This window comes from Terrapene carolina, unplaced genomic scaffold, assembly GCF_002925995.2.
Source record: "Terrapene carolina triunguis isolate 2854851 unplaced genomic scaffold, T_m_triunguis-2.0 Scaffold95, whole genome shotgun sequence".
Classification (NCBI taxonomy): domain Eukaryota; kingdom Metazoa; phylum Chordata; order Testudines; family Emydidae; genus Terrapene; species Terrapene triunguis.
The window spans coordinates 8,929,071-8,951,186 of NW_020664446.1; positions in this window are offsets into that span (position 1 = coordinate 8,929,071).

The window sequence follows — 22,116 nt, forward strand, 5'->3', positions numbered from 1 at the left end:
GCTCGTTCACCTGCACATCTACCAATGTGATATATGCCATCATGTGCCAGCAATGCCCCTCTGCCATGTACATTGGCCAAACCGGACAGTCTCTACGCAAAAGAATTAATGGACACAAATCTGACATCAGGAATCATAATACTCAAAAACCAGTGGGAGAACACTTTAACCTGTCTGGCCATTCTATGACAGACCTGCGGGTGGCTATCTTAAAACAGAAAAACTTCAAAAACAGACTCCAACGAGAGACTGCTGAGCTGGAATTGGTATGCAAACTAGACACAATTAACTCAGGGCTAAATAGGGATTGGGAATGGCTGAGCCATTACAAACATTGAATCTATCTCCCCTTGTAAGTATTCTCACACTTGCTTCTTATCAAACTGTCTGTACTTGGTTACCTTGATTATCACTTCAAAAGTTTTTTTTCTCTTACTTAATTGGCCTCTCAGAGTTGGTAAGACAACTCCCACCTGTTCATGCTCTCTGTATGTGTGTATATATATCTCCTCGATATGTTTCACTCAATATGCATCCGAAGAAGTGGGTTGTAGCCCACGAAAGCTTATGCTCTAATAAATTTGTTAGTCTCTAAGGTGCCACAAGTACTCCTGTTCTTTTTGCAAATCCTATTCGCGCCCCGTTCACCCACACTCAGCAACCTCAGGCCTAGGCTGATCCTCTTGACTCTCCACAGCCAAAAGCTACTACACTATTTCACTGATGCTGTCCCATCTGTCTGGAGCTTTTCACCCCCTTCTGAGTCACAGCCTCTCTCCAAATGGCACTATCAGACTTCCTTTTCCTCTTTGGCACAGCAGGGGTTGTGTGAGGCATTTTGTGGCCTGGTGGGAGAAGGATCCTTTATAAACATAAGCTGTTATCTTCTAGAGCCATTAATCCTCACTTCCAGTGTGACGTGGTACCAGTAACCAACAGTCGCAGCTCAGGAGGTATACGTGTTAATCCCTCTGAGAAGCCCGGATTTAGCCCCTGTTAACAGTGAGTCAAATCAAGTCCTGGCGTAAGCAAGTGCAACACTATGCTTACCCCCACCCCCATTGAGTTTGGTCTTTGAACCTTGCGAGCTGTGTTGAAAAGCATTTGAGAACTGTTGTTTGACTTGCCAGTAAGTTTTTTTTTCCCCCCCTATCACAAGTCACACTCTAGCAGCTCCCTGGCCTTTTAAAAGGGTTAGAAGTCTGACTATGGAGAGAGGTTGGTGAAAGTTCATGCACCTCTCGCATTGACGTTCATTAACTGGTTTTAAGGAAGGTCTATATTGTTCTGTGGTGATGGCGGCAATAGATCCCCCCCCCCATTTATATGATTACGGGCCTTCTCATTGCAGAAGCTACTCCATTGAGGCTGTTTTCACTGAAAAAACAGGTGTATTTTTACAGTGAGTTAGTTATCTAGTGGAGATAGGGCAATGTAGTTTTTACCTTGACTAGCTACATTGAGGTAAACCCCGGGTTAGGGGTCTAGAGTTAAACTGGATTAGCTACATCAAGGTTAAAAATGACCTGCACTTGGTTTCCACTGGAATTTTACATCAAATTAACTATAATTCCACTCTTTTTGCAGTGAAGCCGTAGCCTGAGAGTGACCTACTTTAGTTGTTTATTTTTTAATTCCTTGCTTTCCCTTGGAGACAATTTTCAGGCGACTAAAACTGAATGAACATGGTTCTCTGCCAATATTGTAATTTGTGTGTTAAAAATAACACTGAGGGCACCAAAAATTCAAAGGACCAAATTCACGCTAGGCATAACTCAGTGAAAGGCAATGGAGTGCCACCCAGGAGGAGTCTGACCCCCTTTTCATGGGGCTGTGCTAATTAGAAGGGAAAGACAAAGTCTTTTCATTCTTTTGGGGGGAAAAGTAAGAATGAATTTATAGAGCCTCATAAATGTGAAAGTAAGATTTTTGGCAGGGGAGGTGTTACCACCACCACCACACATTACACTTCCCTGACATTTGCTTTATCACATTGCAGGCTTTCTCTGAGACATGAGTAAGTCCTCTAAATAAGGAATATGAAAAATAGCTCATGAGATAGGTTGAGTCATCGAAGTAAATCAAATGAAGTGCTGGTACTTGAGTTTCAGTTGTAAAGTCCCACTTTATTTCATATTCATATTATAAATGATGGGGCCATTTCACTCCGATTCCATCTCAACTTAAAAAGTGTAAGTACTCAGCCATTCATGAGGCATTAAGGATTATGAGATAAATTCAGTTTTCCATTACCAGTTATGATGCATTTCTCTGCCCTGGCTGCATACGTAATGTACGAAGTGTACAGGTACATGCAACGAATATAAAGGCTACAGAACAAAACAGCCTCTATGCTCATGTCCTAAATGTTCAGCTGTTGTTTCAACTTTGTTCTCATGAGGGTTTGTGTCAGTAAAATATCCCTTTAAGGTGGGGTTTTCAGAAGCGCTCAGGAGTGGCCTAACAGCTCATAATGAAATCAGTGGGAGGTTTTTTTATTATTAATTATTTGTATTAAGAGCTCTAATCATGGACCAGGATCCCATTGTGCTAAGTTCTGCATACACAGAACAAAAAGACGGTCCCTGTCCCAAAGAGCTTTCAATCTAAGTATAAGACAAGAAACAATAGGTGGATACAGACCAGCAAAGGAAGGAGCACATGGAAACAATGAGACAATATTGCATGATAGGCAGTGGTCTCAGTATACCAGTTGGACAGAACATCATTAGTTCTTCCAGTGGCTTCAGTGGGAGAAGAGTTAGGCCAATGCCGAGCAGGTGAAAATCCCACATTTAAAATATACTTCTCTTTCCATTTGCCTCAATTAACTTTTCAGCAAAGTATGTTACGTGGTCATCGTTCCCAACCTTGAGGTCCCTGGGCTACTCGTATTAGAAAAGCTACTCACGTGGGTGGGTGTTTACAGATCTGGGCTCCGTGTCCCCAAAGCAAAGCTGGATTGTAGTTTTTTCCCGTGTACCTATTCTTTTTGTTAAACGAATGACTTGTGGTTTATGTCTGTCATCAAGTGACACTCAGTTTCTGAGCTTTCTGTGCAAGGCTGACGGGATTGGATAACGAGTCAGCAATAATCCTTAAACTGTACTACACTGGATTCCACTGATAGGGCCTAACCCAAAACCCATTGTGGGCAGTGGGAGTCTTTCCATTGATTTAACTGGGTTCTGGGTAAGGCATATGGCGAAAGAATCTCACCCCATCCCCCGAATAGCTTTACTTTAAAAGTGGGTGACTATAACTGGAATTCCGAGTTGTGCTGTATTTCTATTTATTTATTTTTATAGAACTCTGACTAGAGAGAGCCACACCCAAGACCCAATGTTTTTTGAGTGTCTACATTAGCACTTGCAATCATGTTAGTTAAGTCAAGCTAATTGGAAATCAATTCATTGGATTTAAAATATAACCCAAAGCTGTAGCCTAGGCAAGCCTGGAGGTGACTACTCGAAGAAGTGATTTAATTAAAAAATGGTTGCTTAAGCGTGGTAGATTTCTAACAAAGATGGAGTAAACTTGTGCTTGTTACTTTTAGGGACGCGTTGAATCCTAAAGACTTGTGGTCTCTTGTGCAATGTTCACAGTGCCCTCAAACAACTGACGAAGAGGGAGGATGTTTCTGTGGTTAACGTACAGGGCTAGGAGTCAGGTGAGCTGGGAGCAGTTCCGGGTTCTGCCACTGATTCCCTGGGCAAGTGTGGGGATCTCATTCAGGCTCTGTGTCTCATCTCATAATAGTGATACTCACCTATTTCGGAGCAGAGCTTTGAAGCTTTATTCATAGATTGTAAAGCCAGAAGGAAACACTGTGATAATCTAGTCTGACCTTCTGTCTAGCACAGGCCACAGGACTTCCCTGAATTAATTCTTGTTTGAACAAGAGCCTATCTTTTAGAAAAACATCAATGTTTGCGAAGCACTTTGAGACAGAAGGTTCTATAGAAGTGTAAAGTGCTATTATTTATTAAGTTCTGTCCTCCCTGAACCCATATGTTCAATAAGAGATAAGATTGTTAATGTTCAACTGATTTTGTATCCAGTATATGTTTTACTTCCAATCAAAACCATCAGGCAGCACTTTATAAAATAGTTTACTAAACTACAGGGCATGCCAGCCACTCTACCAGCAAGTCGACAATGCAAAGCCCTGGGTGGGTGGTAAAAAGTCTGTGGGCTACAGAGTGCTAATGCCTGGACATGGTTCAGCTTCCTAAATCCAGCTGTGAACAGCAGCTGGTTTTCTGGCTGCCAGCATGACATACGCAGGCGGATATGCTTCGGAGCATTGATCAGGGGGCCACTTGTAGGGGGGAATTAAAATGGGAGAGCGTATTAGTCTGCGTGCTGTTGAGCTTGAAGTGGCTTCTCACGGTTCTGATGACTAAACCCAGCTGTGAAGAGTACTTGCTTTTCTGGCGTTTAGCATGACGGCTGGTGAGGATGCGTTTCAAAAAAATGCATGTGAGAGAGAAAGTGTGCGTGTGGGGCAGGGGGGGAGGAGGAGGTGTCAGGAAACCTGCAAGGAAGAGAGAAATTGAATGCTTTTGAGTAACCTTGCATTGCATTGCCTGAATGTCTGACTTGCTGGTGTGTGGGGAAGGGTCACCAGGACAAGTGAGAGATGTCTACAGCCATTAATAGATAGGTGCCAAGTCTTCCACTTCAGATATTTTCCCCATCTTGGCCTCTTTCTGCTAACTTTTTTGGCACTGCTGCACATTGAGCAGATGTTTTCAGAGGACTATCCATGATGACTCCAGGATTTGTTTCTTGAATGGTAACAGCTCATTTAGACCCCATCGGTTTATATGTATAGTTGGGATTATGTTTTCCAATCTGCATCACTTTGCCCAGTTACCTTGTTTTGTGAGATCCCTTTGTAACGCTTCGCAATCTGCTTTGGATTTAACTAGCTTGAATAATTTTGTATCGTCTGCAAATTTTGCAATCTCACTGTTTACCCCTTTTTCCAGATCATTTATGAATATGTGGTCCCACCCAGTGCAGATCCTTGGTGAACCCCACTATTTTCCTCTCTCCACTGTGAAAACTGACCAGTTATTCCTACCCTTGGTTTCCTATCTTTTAACCAGTTACTGATCCATGAGAGGAGGACCTTCCCTCTTATCCCTGAGTGCTATTTGCTTAAGAGCTTCTGGTGAGGGACCTCAGATTTAACCTTAATACAAAAGTCTTCCTTTCAAGGGGCCAATGAGTGGGCACTGGGATGGGAAGAGGGACTTTTCTGTGTTTCTTAGCTTCCTGTGGAAGTCAAATGCCCTGTTAGCTGAATCAGTAAGAAATGAGCTGGCATCTGAAGACAAACAAACAATCGAAACTCTGCCCTTTAATTATATGGCACTGGTTGAGCTCATGCACATAAACTTTCCTCCTCCTCCTCATCCCACAGCTCAGCTTACCACACATGACTCTCCTAGGGATTTTCGGACACTTCTCTGTGGCAGCATGCTGGTTTCCTTACAGGCTGAGGTGTCACCACAGCCCATTGTTAGAGCATATCCCTGCGCAGCCAGGAACGGGGGATAGGGGTTTCAAAATATCTCTTCGGTTAAGCAGCCCACTGGCTGGTGGGTTTGCAGCTGACATCAGCCCAGAGGAGACACCTACAGTACCTGGAAATGTGCCTGTCCTTCCCTCAAATAGTTACTGGATTTCCCACAGGCCTTCACCCACCATTCCACAGTGTCTGAAAACGAGTCTTTTCCCAGACACGGTTTCAGTGCAAGCGGTGATCCTGCAGCTGTAAAGTTTTCATTCATGTTCACTAGTTCTCTCCTTTATATCAGGAAGACTTGTAATTGCTTGTTCAGCTTGCTGAGCATCTTGGTGTGGGGAAATTCTCTGTAAGTAAATAAGGCTCCTGGTATCATTATTATTATTCTGACAAGGAACAGCTCATCCCCGTTCCCACTCCCGGGGCACTCCCTGAGTACACTCAAGTTAATGGCAGATGTACAGCTCCAATCTCCAGAAATTTAGGACCTGTCAGTAATGCAGATATTTGCCTTGATGCAGGTACACTCCTGTTAAACAAGCACAACCCCCTCCCAGGCAGAGGCTCTGCCCCAGTGCAACAAAGTGCTTAGACCACTGTCGCACACTCTGGTTTGAAACCAGGATTAGCCCCTGCCCTTGCTAGCCCAATTTTACACCACATCCGCATGGGGGTTTGCACTGATGTAGCTACCCTAGTACAAATATCCCCAATATAGACAGGCCCTTAAACTAGGTCCCAGGATGCACTTCACCCTGGAAATGGGAGTAGCATGGAATGCCTTGCATTGCCCTCAGCAATCACCAAAGTGTATGCACCCGAGGGACTTTTTTTTCTTGTAGACTCCATGATCACAATAGGAGTACTTGTGGCACCTTAGAGACTAACAAATATATTTGTTAGTCTCTAAGGTGCCACAAGTACTCCTGTTCTTTTTGCGGATACAGACTAACACGGCTGCTACTCTGAAACATGATCACAATGTGCCTCAATGATTGGGATACCCAGAAAGTTCCATGGAGCAGCCAGGGGCAGGGGTGCCTGTGTAGGAAAGCTAGCTACAGCAGTGGTTCCCGCTCACTGGTGAATGCATAGATACATCAGTCTTTTGTGCATGTTGCTCTAGGCTCCTCCTGTCTGTCTTAATAATAGGCCCCCGGGCAGAGCTCAATGCACTGCTGCATGCCTCCCATCAGTTACCCATCTGTAGTAGAGGCACAGATCGGTGAGGTGACGTGCCCCAGGTCTCACAGTCAAGCTGAGAATACAACCCAGGTCTTCCGAGTGCCGGTCCTGTTCTCTAGCCACTGGACCGCACTGCCTCTCCCATGAGCCATAAGTCTCGCAAATGGCAGAAGAGGGGGTTGGCGCAGCCCAGGCTCTGTCGTCGGGAGACACAATGAATGGGAGGAGGGAAGGAACTAGCCAGTGCCGATGCAGCCCGAGGGCATGTCTCCACAGCAGCGTTCACTTGGCCATGCTGTGAAATAACACTAGAGCTGCTGGGTCCACACTGACTGTGACACTAACACACATGGGCACAACCCCTGGCTCTTAGCGCTGCGCTAAGCTGAGCCGTTTTGTGAATTCTTTCCCAGGCAACTGTGAGAGAGCTTGTCTCTCTGGTCTAGCACACAGGAGGAATTGTGGTAAGGGATTAGAGTAGCGTATCTATACTGAATGGTTGTGCCAGATGCTGAGGAGTGGTGCCCACTCAGGTTTTAGCCTGTAACCTTCTTGGGCCAGGCAACTTGAGTAAAAAGCACCATCGCACTTGAGCTAAGAGGTTTTAGGTGTGGGTGGGCCTCAAGTTAGGGGCAGCCGCTCAGTTATAACACAAGTTAACTTTGCAGTGAAGATAAATCCTCAGTCCGATCATCTGCTAGAGATGACCGAAAAGGTTGAGAACCACTGTATAGGGGCTAATACTATTTGGATCTGATCCAGTGAGGTGCTGAGGATCTTGTGTATACTCAATGCACTCTTATTAGGGTGACCAGACAGTAAATGTGAAAAATCGGCACGGGGGCGGAGGGTAATAGGAGCCTATATAAGAAAAAGACCCAAAAATCAGGACTGTCCCTATAAAATCGGGACATCTGGTCACCCTAACTCTTATGTCGGGAAAAGTGCGGGAGGGGGAAGCAGGGAGGGGAGGTTAGTCAGAACATAGCAGGATCAGGCCCTTCACTTTTGTTTGTTTGTTTGTTTTATAGAGTTCTACATGGAAAAACATTTCTCTGGGTCAAAACTTGGAGCAATAGCTTCTCCTTCACAAAAGTTGCAAACATTTTGTCCGTGTTTAATTTACAAATCTAGAAAAATTACAGAAACCCCTCTGGTTTTTGCCAGCTAACATCAGGCCTTCTAATGTCATTTAAACATCAACGTTGTGTGGGAAATATGCTGTGAGAGCTCACCTGCGCCACCTGCTGGTAGAAAGCCATTACATGTGTTCAGAATTATCTCTGAGCTCTGTATTTAATTTCTTATTGGTGTACGGTTTGCCTCATAAAATTAGGGACACATGGAATCCTTTAATTCAGCCACAAGCCATATTTTATTTATAAAGAGGTTGTGTTGAAAGGCAATGAGCAGAAAAATTGCTTTCCCCATAATAAACATTCAAAACATTTGGACATTGACAATACAATGTATCATTTTTTAAAGTAACTATTTCCCTAATATGTAATTATTATTATTTCAGCCCCCTCCCAAAGTATACTAAATGCTATTACAAATGTTGTTTAAAAAGCATTAGAAGTAAATACTGGTGTAAGCAGAATTGGAACCGTTACCCAGGTAATCCCGAACCGGGGGAATAACTGGGAAGGCATTGCTCACACTTGCAGCAACTCAGCCAACCACATGAGGATGTTCAAATTAGTACCAACCCTGTCTGTTGTGTGACCTATTGCCACTTCTGGATGGTGGTTTTAAGTCTGCATCGCAATAATCTCCATTTTTTTCAAAATATACTTGACTTCCTGATGTCTAGGGCACTAACTTAACTACACACATGAGCTCATACATATGCACCCAGCAGGGAAGAGAGCAAAATAGTAGCGTTATCACTAGTTTTCATAGGCACACGAGCTTCTGTGCTGGAAAGCACTAAACAAATTGCTGTGTGAGACCATTTTCTGAGTTTTTTACTAAGGGAGGCTGCCACAGGAAAGAAATGTGAAGCCTTACCCTGCCATTAAACAGTCAGCTGAAGAAAAATGCTGTGATGGGTTGGGCTAAACCTCATTGAAACTGGGGGGGGGGGGTGCAACAACCACCTTTCATGTAGGATCAATGTAAGAAACGGTTAAGCTCCTTTATGGAACCAGATAGCTGAAACAAATAGGAGCCTCTACCCAAAACAAAGATACAGTCAAGGCACACACCTGGGCGGAGGGGGTTTTACTGGGTAGTGTTAATAGAGGTGTGTATGAGAGAGAAACCCTGAGAAACACCATAGAGACAGAGATAAAGAAGGAGTAGAAAGCCAAAGACACAACCTGAACAAGCAGTGGGAGCATGGCCCTGAGAAGAGCGGAGCGAGAACTTTTTGGGCTAAGTTCTGGCTAAAAGAGGCTTGGAACTGTGAGCAAAGAAACTGTCTCTTGTTTGATTCCTCCTGTCTTAAGGGAAACAAGACTATGAACATTTTTATTGTAAATAAACAGGAGTGCATCAAAGGTATCTGTCTCCATCATCAATTTCTCCTCCAAACCAAAACAACCCCCAGCACCCCAAATTTTGGCAAAATGCTCTGGACAAAAAGGAATAATGGTATACTATATTCTATGATATGATAATGGTATACTATATTCTTGCATCTGAAGAAGTGAGGTTCTTACCCACGAAAGCTTATGCTCCCAATACTTCTGTTAGTCTCAAAGGTGCCACAGGACCCTCTGTTGCTTTTTACAGATTCAGACTAACACGGCTACCCCTCTGATACTATATTCTATGAAAAATTAACAGAAAGTATGATTCCCACTACGGATATTAAGAAGCAGTTAGAATGAGAAGACACCTTTGTATACCAGGTTTTTAACATGATTGGGGAGAATACCAGACTATTGTTTAAGAGCAACCTTAAGGGCAATTTTTGTAAGTATGCTTCAGCAAAATGTGCTTCAGTGGTCTGCTTGCCATTTTAGAAGCAGCAGCTCCTGGAGGAAACTTTTTGACCTTTTTTTCAAATCGTGCATGATAAATGGTCAGCAATGATGCCCCATAACAGTGCTGTCAGTCAAGCTTCACGGTGGTAATGTATTCAGATAGTTAACACTCTTCAAAAGGGAGACTTTTCTATAATTATGGAAATTGAATATTTCTATTTGATCATTTTAATGAGACTAATATTGTGCTCTTAAAATTTTGCATGTATTTTGCTAAGTTTTCTCTGAATAGTGTTGAACTGCAGATCTTTGCTGGCCAGAGTTGGTGGATTGCGCACTGAGAATCTTAACTCTTTCTGTATCAAGTACCTACATGGGGTGATGAATTTCTAAAACTAATCTGTTGTTAACAAAGAAAGAGAAAGCAAGATTGACTAAAGACTCCCTTAAAAATATGATTGGCTTTAACAAAGTTGAATAATGTAGCCTTAACCCTTTATATTGTTCAGTGACACTATTAAGTTCTGACTTTTAAAATCAATGTTTTAAAATAACAGTTTAATATCTTAGGTAGTTTAAAATGTATGAATAATAAATGTTGATGGCTTTTTATCTATATACGCACACACACAAAATCCCCTGTTTTTATAAGATATTTACTGTGTCTCAAAAATTTGACAATAATAACACAGGAAAAGAGAAATCCTATTATATTCCTTTGCACTGAACTTGATTGGTCAAAGGGATAACTAGTGTATGTTTTTCACTTGTGGAATCCGAATGAATTAAATCACCATGCCTACTTCTTGTCCCCTTTCTAATGCTAATGGTTAGTTCTAGTATATTTATAGAAAACCGCCACTTAGAAAACAGGGTTATGAAAAAAGATGTATGCGCTGCAGCACATATTGAAAGCGCTGCATTGATGTGAACTCCACATGTAGTAAGCACTGATTATATGTTTGCAGGTACTTATTAAAGTGTGGTGTACTATGAGCTGCCAGCATGACAGAATAAAGAAGTGACACATCACACTTCAATGGGGAGGGGGGATATTTCCAGCATGCTCTGTAAACAAAATGTAGTCACAAACCTCCAGTTCATCTTAATGGGAGGTGTGTAGCTAAAGCTCCATGCACTGAGCAGAAAAATTATATTCCCCAGGTGTTTGAAACACTCACCACTCCCTTACTCCAGTTATCACTCATCACGCTCCTTTACAAATAGGGTAATTTTATAGCATGGGATTTTGTCTTTGACCATCTTGGCTAATAGCCATTCGTGGACCTATCCTCCATGAACTTATTGAATTCTTTTTTTTTAACCCAGTTTTTGGCCTTCACAACAGCCCCTGGCAATAAATTCCACAGGTTGACAGTACATTGCGTGACAAAGTATTTCCTTATGGTTGTTTTAAATCCACTGCCTATTAATTTCATCGGGTGACCCACTGGTTCTTGTGTTATGTAAAGGGGTAAATAACACTCCCCTATTCACTTTCTCCATGTCGTTCATGATTTTAAGGACCTCTCATATTCCCCCTCAGTCTTCTCTTTTCCAACATGAACAGTCCCAGTTTTTTTAAATCTCTCCACATATGGAAGCTGCTCCATGCCTCTGATCAGTTTTGCTGCCCTTCTCTCTACTTTTTCCAGTTCTAATATATCTTTTTTTGAGATGGGGTGACCAGAAGTGTGGGCATACCATGGATTTATATAACAGCACTATGATATTTTCTGTCTTATTAGCTACCCCATTCCTAATGCTTCCGAACAGTTAGCTTTTTAGATTGCTGATCCACACTGAGCAGATGTTTTCAGAGACCTATTCACCATGACTCTAAGTTCTCTTTCTTGAGTGGTAACAGCTAATTTAGACCCCATCATTTTATATGTATAGTTGGGATTATGTTTTCTAATGTGCATTACTTTGCACTTATCAACATTGAATTCATCTGCCATTTTGTTTTCTGCCTCTGCCATCACCCAGTTTTGTAAGATCCCGTTGTAAGTCTTCACTAGTCTGCTTTGGACTAACCTATCTTGAGTAATTTTGTATTGTCTGCAACCTTTGTCACCTCCCAACCAGCTCTGTGTATGATCTATTGGGTTGATCGGGGGGGTTGGGATCCAAAACTCTGGCACTGACCTCAGGCAAAATCCCTTAACCTCTCTGTAGTTCAGTTCACACTTCTGTAAAATGAGGATTAAAAACTATTGTAGCACATACCTCAGAGAGGTGCTGTGAGACTATTTGAATTCAATAATGTACATAAAGCCCTTTGAAATCCTAAAATGAAAGGTGCTTCCGCAAGTGCAACTTGTGCAAAGTTAATTTTTGCTTCTTAGTGTCATTGATTTTAGTAGTAATCTGAGTGTGTTAGCAGCATGCAGTGCAGAGGTGCTGAGTATGTCATTTTTTAACATCTTTTTCTGTAATTGTTCGTTCTTTGTTTATTGTGCAATGTGTTCTATTTTCTGCAGAAACTGCAATAGACAATTTCTTTTAAAGGAATAGGTAAAATGTACTTCTGATGGATATTCATTAACAAACACTTTATTAAGGGGAAGTTAAAATGGCTAGGTGCACTGGGGATGTTGACATTGATCAGAGGAAGTAATTTACCAGACTATTATTCTAGGAGAGGCAGGAACCAGCCAATTATGTTTTGAACAAATTTTTATTAATGAGAAAGAGGATAGCAATAGGGATTCTGCTATACTTTAATTTTGATAACAGTTATAAGTTTTGAAGGGGCACTGTCAAGTTGAAAATGACATTTCCTTCTGAAAATTCCCCCCCGTACTATTGTTATAAATAACGTCTAAAATTACTGTAATTGCAAAAGTGGAGAAGAAAATTATTTTTTCTCTTTCTTCGGTTTGTTTACTTTGTGCATTTGACAACACTTTGTTGAGTGGATCATTTGCTCTTTGGGAGATAAATGAGTGGATATAGACTCAGGCTAGTCTTGTCTGGTCTATTTTTCCCAAGAATATGCACATCATTCCTGTTATTGCCTTGAACAAAGATGGATTAATAGCAAATACTGCAGCAAAGCCAAGCGTGCTATTCACATGTAGAGCTTCAATTTCAGAACACCAGCAAAAGCAAATATGCTTGAACAGCTTCACTCAACCAATCTGGTTATCCAAACTATTGAAGGTCACTGCTTCCGGCTCTGAGTGTCTTAACCCCCAACACATTAAAAATCCTTTTCTAAGAATGTGCACTTGGACTGTCTTTCAAAACACCTAGGAGTTACCAGATCATATTCTCCATTGCTTCTCAGTGCACAACTGGAGGACCACAAATGTAGAGCTAGCCAAACCGGCTAATGGATGATCACTCCTGTGTAGGGGATCCTCTGGTGGATAGAGATGGTGCAGCAGCTCCTAAGCCAACTCTTCTCTGGGATGCTTAAGTACTATAATGTGTGTGGCTGAAGGAAAGGGGGCATGGCCAGGGCTTCCCTATCCCCAGCAGCGCTTAGCTGCTGTATCGGTTCCTCTAGGGTTGTGTTAGCAGCGTGCATAGATTATACTATTCTAATTTATGTCAAGGGAGCTGATCCAACATGCAGCTGCCCAGGATCAAGGAAATGCAAAGGTTAGTTTTACAATATCTTTACACATACACACCTGCTGTTGTATGACTGTTCTGAAACTTGCTAGTATAGCTGCAGCCATTGTGTAACTATGGGTATATGGATTGTTAGTGCTCTGGGGAGGAGGTTCCAGTCCTGTTCGTCCCCACACCAGTAGAGCTCCTAGCAGAAAATCTCACTGATCCAGACAGCAGCATGTTTTAATTTTGGGGGGCTGTGTGGGAGGGTAAATCACAGCAGGGGGCTAAGGGCTTGTCTACACTTGGAGCTGTTCAGGAACAGCTCTTCCTGAATAATTCCATGTGGACACCCTTATTCTGGAATAAAAATGCCTTGTTCCTGTTTCACTTAAAGGGGGGGGGGGAGGAATAGCTCAGTGGTTTGAGCATCGGCCTGCTAAACCCAGAGTTGTAAGCTCAATCCTTAAGGGGGCCACTTAGGGATCTGGGGCAAAATCAGTACTTGGTCCTGCTAGTGAAGGCAGGGGGCTGGACTCAATGACCTTTCAGGGTCCCTTCCAGTTCTAGGAGATAGGATATCTCCATACATTTACAATTTAACACATGTAGATTGAGCAAAACAGGAGCAGGACAGTCTTATTCTGGAATAAGAGTGCCCACACATGGAGTTATTCTGGAAGAGCTGTTCAGTGTCTCAGCTGGGAGTACTTTCTTGAGCTGAATCAATCAGGTGCAGCTGTGACAACTTGGACTCAACCTTTTAAGGCAGTGAAAGGTGAGGGTGGAGCTGGATTGTTTTTGATGGGGGAAATTGGGGTTTTGTTGGCCTGGAGGGAAAGGGAGCTGTGGAGAGCTAACAGCTGGTGGTATGTGTTATCTGGTTTTATATTGTTTGTTGGGAATATAGAGCCTGTTGAGATGCATGAAGTGACTATGGTTACAGTTAGACTTTGTTTTGTATTTGGTTTAACAAGAATCCTAATACATCAGAAAGTTCTGGGAGAGACCTGCTCTGCTTATGCTGGGCCTCCTCTGAACTTTCTCTTTAGCCATTCAGATCCTAGCCTTGTTGTAGTAAATATTTTTAAACTTATTAAATTAAAAAGGGACTTCTGGTTTTAAGAACCCAAACAAGCCAAAAGGGCTGTTTTAAAGAGGATCTTATCTTGCTTCTGTCACCATGGCATTGGAACAACTTGAGTACCGCACTTAAGACTTGGGGTAAGTAGATGCAATCCCAGAATAGTTAATGCTGTTACAAAGATCAAATTAGCCCAGATAGTCTGACTTCTTGGAGTTAGTGCTAGTATTCTCAAATCAGAAGTTGCCAAACTTCTAAATTTAACACACTAGTCTCTGAAAACGTATAATTACTGTATTCCTATTTTAGAAGGGAAACTGCTTACAACTACAAGTATTTAAGAACTTAAGAATGGCCATACTGGGTCAGACAAATGGTCCATCTAGCCCAGTATCCTCCTGTCTTATGGTGGTGGCCGCTGCCACGTGCTTCAGAGGGAATGAACAGAATAGGGCAATTTATCGGGTGATCCATCCCGTGTTGTCCAGTCCCAGCTTCTAGCAGTCAGAGGTATAGGGGCACTCAGAGCATTGGGCATGTGCATCCCTGACTATCTTGGCTAATAGCCATTGATGGACCTTTCCTCCATGAATTTATCTAATTCTTTGTTGAACCCAGTTATACTTTTGGCTTTCACAACGTCGCCTGGCAATGAGTTCCACAGGTGGCCTGTGTGTTGTGTGAAGAAATACTTTCTTGTGTTTGTTTTAAACTGCTTTTAATTTCATTGAGTGACTCCTGGCTCTTGTGTTACGAGAAGTAAATAACACTTCCCTAGTCGTTTGCTCCATACCTTTTCATTATATTAAGGATCTTTATCATATTCCCCTTCAGTCAACTCTCTTCCAAGATGAACAGTCTCAATCTTTTTAATCTCTCCATACATGGAAGCTGCTCCATACCTCTAATCAGTTTTGTTGCACTTGTCTCAACCTTTTCCAGTTCTAATATATCTTTTTTTGAGATGGGGTGCCCAGAACTGCACACAGTAGTCCAGGTGTGGGCATATCATAGATTTATAAAGTGGTGTTATATTTTCTCTTATTATCTATCCCTTTCCTAATGGTTCCTAACAATTTGTTAGCTTTTTTTGATTGCTGATGCACATTGAGTGGATGTTTTCAGAGAACTAAGCACGATGACGCCAAGTTCTCTTTCTTGAGTGGTAACAGCTCATTTAGACCCCATCATTTTGTATATATAGTTGGCATTATATTTTCCAATGTGCATTACTTTGCACTTATCGACACTGAATTTCATCTGCCATTTTGTTGCCCAGTCACCCCATTTTGTAAGATCCCTTTGTAACTCTTCGTAGTCTGCTTTGGACTTAACTATTTTGAGTAATTTTGTATCATCTGCAAATCTTGCCATCTTACTGGTTACCCCCTTTTCCACGTCATTTATGAATATGTTTTTGTCCCAGTACAGATCCTTGCGGGACCCCACCATTTACCTGTCTCCACTGTGAAAACTGACCATTTGTTCCTACCCTTTGTTTCCTACCTTTTAACCATTTACCAATCCGTGAGAGGACCTTCCCCCTTATCCCATGAGTGCTTATTTTGCTAAAGAGCCTTTGGTGAGGGATCTTGTTAAAGGCTTTCTGAAAATACAACTATACTATATCCATTGGATCACTCCTGTCCACATTTGTTGATACTCAAAAAATTCTAATAGATTTTTCTCATTCTTTATAGGTACTGCTGTTAGAAATTCTCAATGTAATATCTAGTTTCAACTGTATTAGGGTCTGAAATTCAGATAAGCAGTAGTTACTAATGGTCAGAGCAACATATATGCAGTTCTCCTGTGTTCTAGTCCTGAGTCTGTTAATGATACACTGTATGAATGTGTGAGTCATTTAACGCCTGTGCCTCTGTTTCTCCAATAGAAATATGGAGATGATAATTATCTTTCAGGGATGTTAGAGGCCTGATGAGTAAATGAGAGTGTGTGTGTTTAATAAATGCTTTGAGATCCTTGGATGAAAGCTTCTATATAAATCCAATGTATTTTATGCTATTGGTGTAAAATTGTACAGTATTTTCCAACTAGCTGCACAGAGAGTATAGGAACAAAGAAGGATACTTACAGATCTACCACTTTCTTCTGTGTTCAGAATTCTTCACTAAATGATTCTGAACCCTTTGTAGGAGATGGAAAAGGAGTCAGTCATATTTTCCTCGTATTCTTACCTTGTATAAAATGAATTTAGTGAATACACTGTACAGGCTACATAGCTTCCTACGATACTAAAGTATTGTCTGAACACTATACGCTACTTGAGTGGTTGAAGTGGTACAGCTGCCTTAGTGTGGATTCAGTTATGCTGGAGCAGCTTATTTCTGTGTGGCAATATGCTATACTGCTATAAGGCATCTATACACACTAAGGGTTTTAACCATATAATTATTTTGATAAAAAACATGCTTCTCACCAACACAGTTATACTGGTACAAAATATTTTGTGTTTAGTAGCACGTAAGCCAATAATGACAGACTAAAGGTAAAAATTTCTATCAAGATCTCAAAATTTCCATTCAGTTCAGAGCTATCTGGGTGCACAAAGTATGCAAGATTAGGCTTGGGTCTTGGAGGCATACAACTTCGGTGGAACAATGACAGCTCTGTCAATGTGATCTATTATTGTAATGATCAGTGCAGATAGCAGCTCCACCAGTAGGTGGTGTTGTAACTTTCTCTTAGGGTATGTCTACACTACAGGATTAATCCGAATTTAGATAATTCGAATTTGGGAAACAGGTTGTATAAATTCGATTGTGCGCGGCCACACTAAGCACATTAATTCGGTTTTTAACCACATGAATTCGGTGGTGTGTGGCCACACTACCCCATTTATTTTAATCACATTAATTCGGTGGTGTGCGGCCACACTAACCCTAATTCGAATTAACAAAATCGATTTTGACGCTACTCCGTTCGTCGAGGTGGAGTACAGAAATCGATTTAAAGGGCCCTTTAATTCGAATTAACTGGCTCTGTAGTGTGGACGGGTGAAGGGTTAATTCGGATTAACGCAGCTAAATCCGAATTAAAGTCGTAGTGTAGACCAGGCCTTAGTATTAGGTATCATGATTGTGACCCAGATGGCAATTCCCTGCAATATCCTTGAAAAACCTTATTGAATCAAGTTTAAATATCTTTGGGGGTACATTGTATTAAAAGCAAAGTTTATGTATTATTGTGGGCCAGGAAGTTCAAGGAAGGCCTGGAAGTTCAAAGGTCTATATTGAAAATGTGCGACAAGGTGGGTGAATCTTTTATTGGACCAACTTCTGCAGTGAGAGCGAGCGAGCTGCTTTTGAGCCACACAGCTCTCCTTCGGGTCTGAAAACATGGTTAAAATATTGAAAATGTGACCGTCAATAATAGACTTCTGGAATAATACATGGTAAATGGATTTCCTGGGGAGTACTTGTTCCTAGAGACTGGAGATCAAAGGCTTGAGTTGTATAAAGAAATGGATGAACTGCCCAGCTGCTTGTTCTGAATCTGAGCTAGTAATGAACTTGGAACCATAGGGAAAACTCAGTTGTGGGTTTTGAAGGACACCTACCAGAGCCCAAGTCTGAAACTGGGGTAACTCCTGGTAAGCGTTGTAGCATGCATGGAGATTCTTTTAATGTTTTCCCTGTAATGTTTTCATCTTAAGAATCTATGTGCTTGCTTAGGAAGAGCTGTGTGTAACTTGTAACTGGGGATAGTTATGGTGCATCGCCTTTGCTTTCTCTCCAAAGTGCAGATGCTGGCTTGTTTAGGCAGTCAGGCTTGCTGGGAATATCACAGTGTAGGCAGGGAACTATGCAGCCTGGAAAAACAATGGTTGGGAGGGAGTCTCTGCTGAAGAGAGGTGATGGCTGGGAGCCGTCAACCTTTAAGTGAGTTCCCTGGTGGAGCAAGGAGGAGGAATACAGGTGCAGTTGCCATAAATGTAAGGATGGCCATACTGGGTCAGACCAATGGTCCATCTAGTCCAATATCTTGTCTTCCAATATTGGTTGGTGTCAGATAGAATGAACAAGAACAGGGCAATTATCAAGTGATCCATCACCTGTCATCCAGTCCCAGCTTCTGAAATCGGAGGCTTAGGGACACACAGAGCATGGAGTTGTGTCCCTGACTATCTTGGCTAATAGCCATTGAAGGACCTAGCACCCATGAACTTATCTAATTCTTTTTTGAACCCACTTATACTTTTAGCCGTCAACATCCCATGGCAATGAGTTCTACAGGTTGACAATGTGTTGTGTGAAGTACTTCCTTAAGTTTGTTTTAAACCTGCTGCCTAATAACAATGCCTATTAAACTGTGACATTGATGATGTCTTGCTTCAGGGGGGCTAGGAGGAAGTTCAGTCGTGCCTGCATCTGCTGGCATTCTTACTTAGTGTCCCAATAAATGTTTTGATTTGTGTAAGTATTACAATGGGTGGCAACATCTTCAAGAAGGCAAAAACACTTTTGCCTAAGAAGATATTTACTGGTCCTACAGATGAGACTGGAATCTCTAGTACTTGACAGACTTTGAGCTATTGGTCTCTGTGAATGAGAGGACGGAGGAGAAGACAACACAGTACTGAGCTTTTCAGACGCATGAATGCACCAGGGATGTTTCAGAGGGTAGTAAATGGTCTAGCCCAAGTTCAGAGAAATGAAGACATCCTCATGAACTTAGATGGCTTCATTTATTTCCATAAAACACAGGAGGAACATCTAGTAAGAGTGGAAAGGATTCTAAAGCCTTTTAAAGTGTTTAAACTTGCAGGAAACAAATGTCAGTTTGTGAGGTGTTGCATCACTTTCCAGAGACATTAAATCAGACAGGATAGGTTGGAGCCTTAACCCCAGAAACTGAATGTTATAAAGGACTGGAAGCTGAGGTGGCGAGTTGAATGGGCCCATGATGCCCGTGCTCCAGCAAATTCAGGGTTCCGACTCCACCAATGTTCGGGGCCGGGTCTTCTGCCTGCTGCCCCCGCGCACCTCCCCGGGAGCGTCCCCTGCTCCCGCCTGCTGCCCCCACGTGCCTCCCCCTAGCATCCCTGCCTCACCTGTGCCCTGGGCGGCTGCCCCCTGCAGCTGTGTGCTGTACTCGCTGGCTGCTGCCAGCTAAGCGAGTGGTGCCGGTGGCAGGCTGACTGCTGCGCCTGTGGAGGGAGGAGGCACAGTGGTGTGGCAGGCAACTCCAAGGGGGCTTATCTTGTCTGGACCTCCTGAACAGCAGCCTGGGGCTTGGGTGAGTGTCATGACTGGGGGAGGAAGAGGAGGGGGGGTCTCTCCCCCGGAGCTCGCTGCTGTCAGCGGGGAGAGGGCTGGGGGGAGTCCTCCTCTCTGGCCCCAGCCCCGGGGCAGCTTGCCTGCTGCACCCCAAAGTTTGAACTCCTCATCCCTGGCCCAGCCCCACCCCAAAGCCTGCACCCCCAGCCAGAGCCCTCACCCCAACCTTCTGCCCCAGCCCTGAGCCCCCTCCTGCACCATGAACCCTTCATCCCCCAGCCCTCACCCCAAAGCCCTTGCCCCCACTGCCCCAGCCCTGAGCCCCCTCCTGCACAGTGAACCCCTCATCCCCTGCCCCATTCTTTGCTTAGGAGTTGGCACTTCTATCCTTTGTTCTTTATAAGTGGTTCTGAGGGGTGCATTGCTGTTGGTGCTAGACTGTCTGACTTGTAGGCCTTGTCTGCACTGTGTTATTTTACACCAACATAGCTGCATTTGTGCAAGCCCCTAGTGTAGACAATCCATGCCCAGTTAACCACGACTTGTGCTGGCACAGTTTCTCAGTGTGAAACCCAACTGTGGACAAGCCCTTAGTAAGGTGACAACTCCACTTTATCTAAAAAATTAGTTATGTAAAAAAACCCTTAAGACCCACAGAAAAATGTGTCCCTCCCCATTATTCTTTTAAATTCCATTGAAAACACTGGTTTTACCACAAGGACAAATTTCCATCAAGTATTCGCAACCCAAACGTTACAGCACTGAGAACTTTAACTGATTTTCATTGTCCAAGATAAAAGATGCACAGTCTGTGAGAGAGTCAGAAATAGGTACAGAAATACTTGTTTACAATATATGGCTTTCAGGCTAGCCATGTCCCCAATAATAGAGTTTCGCATTTACCTCTCTGTGCACATTAATGAAGATTTATCCTCTTAGATTCCTTTCATCTTGGTTACTAGGCTGAAATATTTGTATAATAGTTAAAACAACAACAGTGTACACCCTAGTAGTAATGCTCTGCACAGCCATGTCAATAATCCAGTTCTGCCTGCTCTCCAGCCTGGGAGAGGAAAGAAAGGTCTTACCCCTTATCCCCGCCCACACCCCCAGCCAGAGCTCTCACCCCTCTGCACCCCAACTCTCTGTCCCAGTCCTGAGCCCCCTCCTGCACTGTGAATCCCTCATCCCTGGCCCCACCCTGCAGCCCTCACCCCCCGCATCCCAACCCTCTGCCCTACCCTGAGCCTCCTCCCACATTCCAAACCCCTCAGCCCCACCCCATTAATTTTATGTAATAAAAATCAACAATGGATAAATTCTTAATAAAGTTACCCAGAGAAAAAGAACAAAAGCATAATTCATTAGGTGACAGCCTGAGTTCGACACCCAGCTTGCAACCTGAAACTATACAAAAGAAAGATGCGGCAAATCTAAACGATAAGAAAAGGAGTTTTCATCAGTCTTGGCTATTACAATTTACGTGGTTAGAGTACAATAGAGAATTAATCAGAGCTTTTTGCTTTTGAGGGTTATTGATCCAAGAGTGCTTGGTTGTTTCCATAGTCAAAAGAGTATTAATAAAGTTGATATTCTTAGTTAAATAAATTTTTCTTACAAAAGTGATATTGTGCAATATAGGGAAACTGTTAAATATTTACTGTTTCCAGTCCATTTTTTACATTATTTTTAAAAATATATCCGCTTACAAGGTGGGGGGTGGGGGCATGGGACTTGGACCCGTTCTGGGCACCACCAAAAATTATACAAACCTGCCACCACTGACTGGAAGGTTCCTATGAACCTGGTGGAGGTACAGTGGCTTGTAAATATTCCACTGAACACCTCAGAAACATTCTTTGAGCTATCTTGCATCCTGTTCCCTAGACAAGTTATAGACACTTTACGATGTGTATTTGCAGACTTCTGTTCAATCCAAGCACACCTAGTACTTACTCTTCCACTGTATCAAATGTGAGTTGCCTCTGTCCTTCTACAGCCACATGTGCCACTTGGGCTCATTTTGTACCCACTGTAATGAAACAAGCGTAGTTTTCAACAGTGGGTACTCAATTTTTTTTAATACATTTTACTGCAGCTGCATGCAAAGCTTTCATAGCCAAGGAGAAGTGGCAGAGACTCCCTGATGTTCGCTATGGACTTGGCTATTGCTATTGAATTTACATGGATGGTGCTCAGATACCAGAGACCTGGGCAGCAGTATGCAATCCTTAGATAAACAAAAAAGAGTTTCAGCATAAATGTTGTTTGTTTTTTCCATTCAGTGAAACTTCATTGAAGCTTCATAGACATGACAAGCTGTTACCAACCCGTACCATTTGCTCCCAGGAACCAATCTTAGCACTCTAGTCACATTCTTCAGTTCACTGCTGGGTTTTTGGTAGTAACTGAGGCAGTCAAGTGCCTTTAATGTGCCCCATTTTTGTCAAACATTCAGTTTACTTCTAACAGGCTAGAATACCCAGGAGTGCTACTGCCTGCTTATTATTGCCACCCCCACCCCTCAGCGCTCCTTGTGAGAGCCCTCCCATACAGCCACCTCCCTGCCACTCCCCC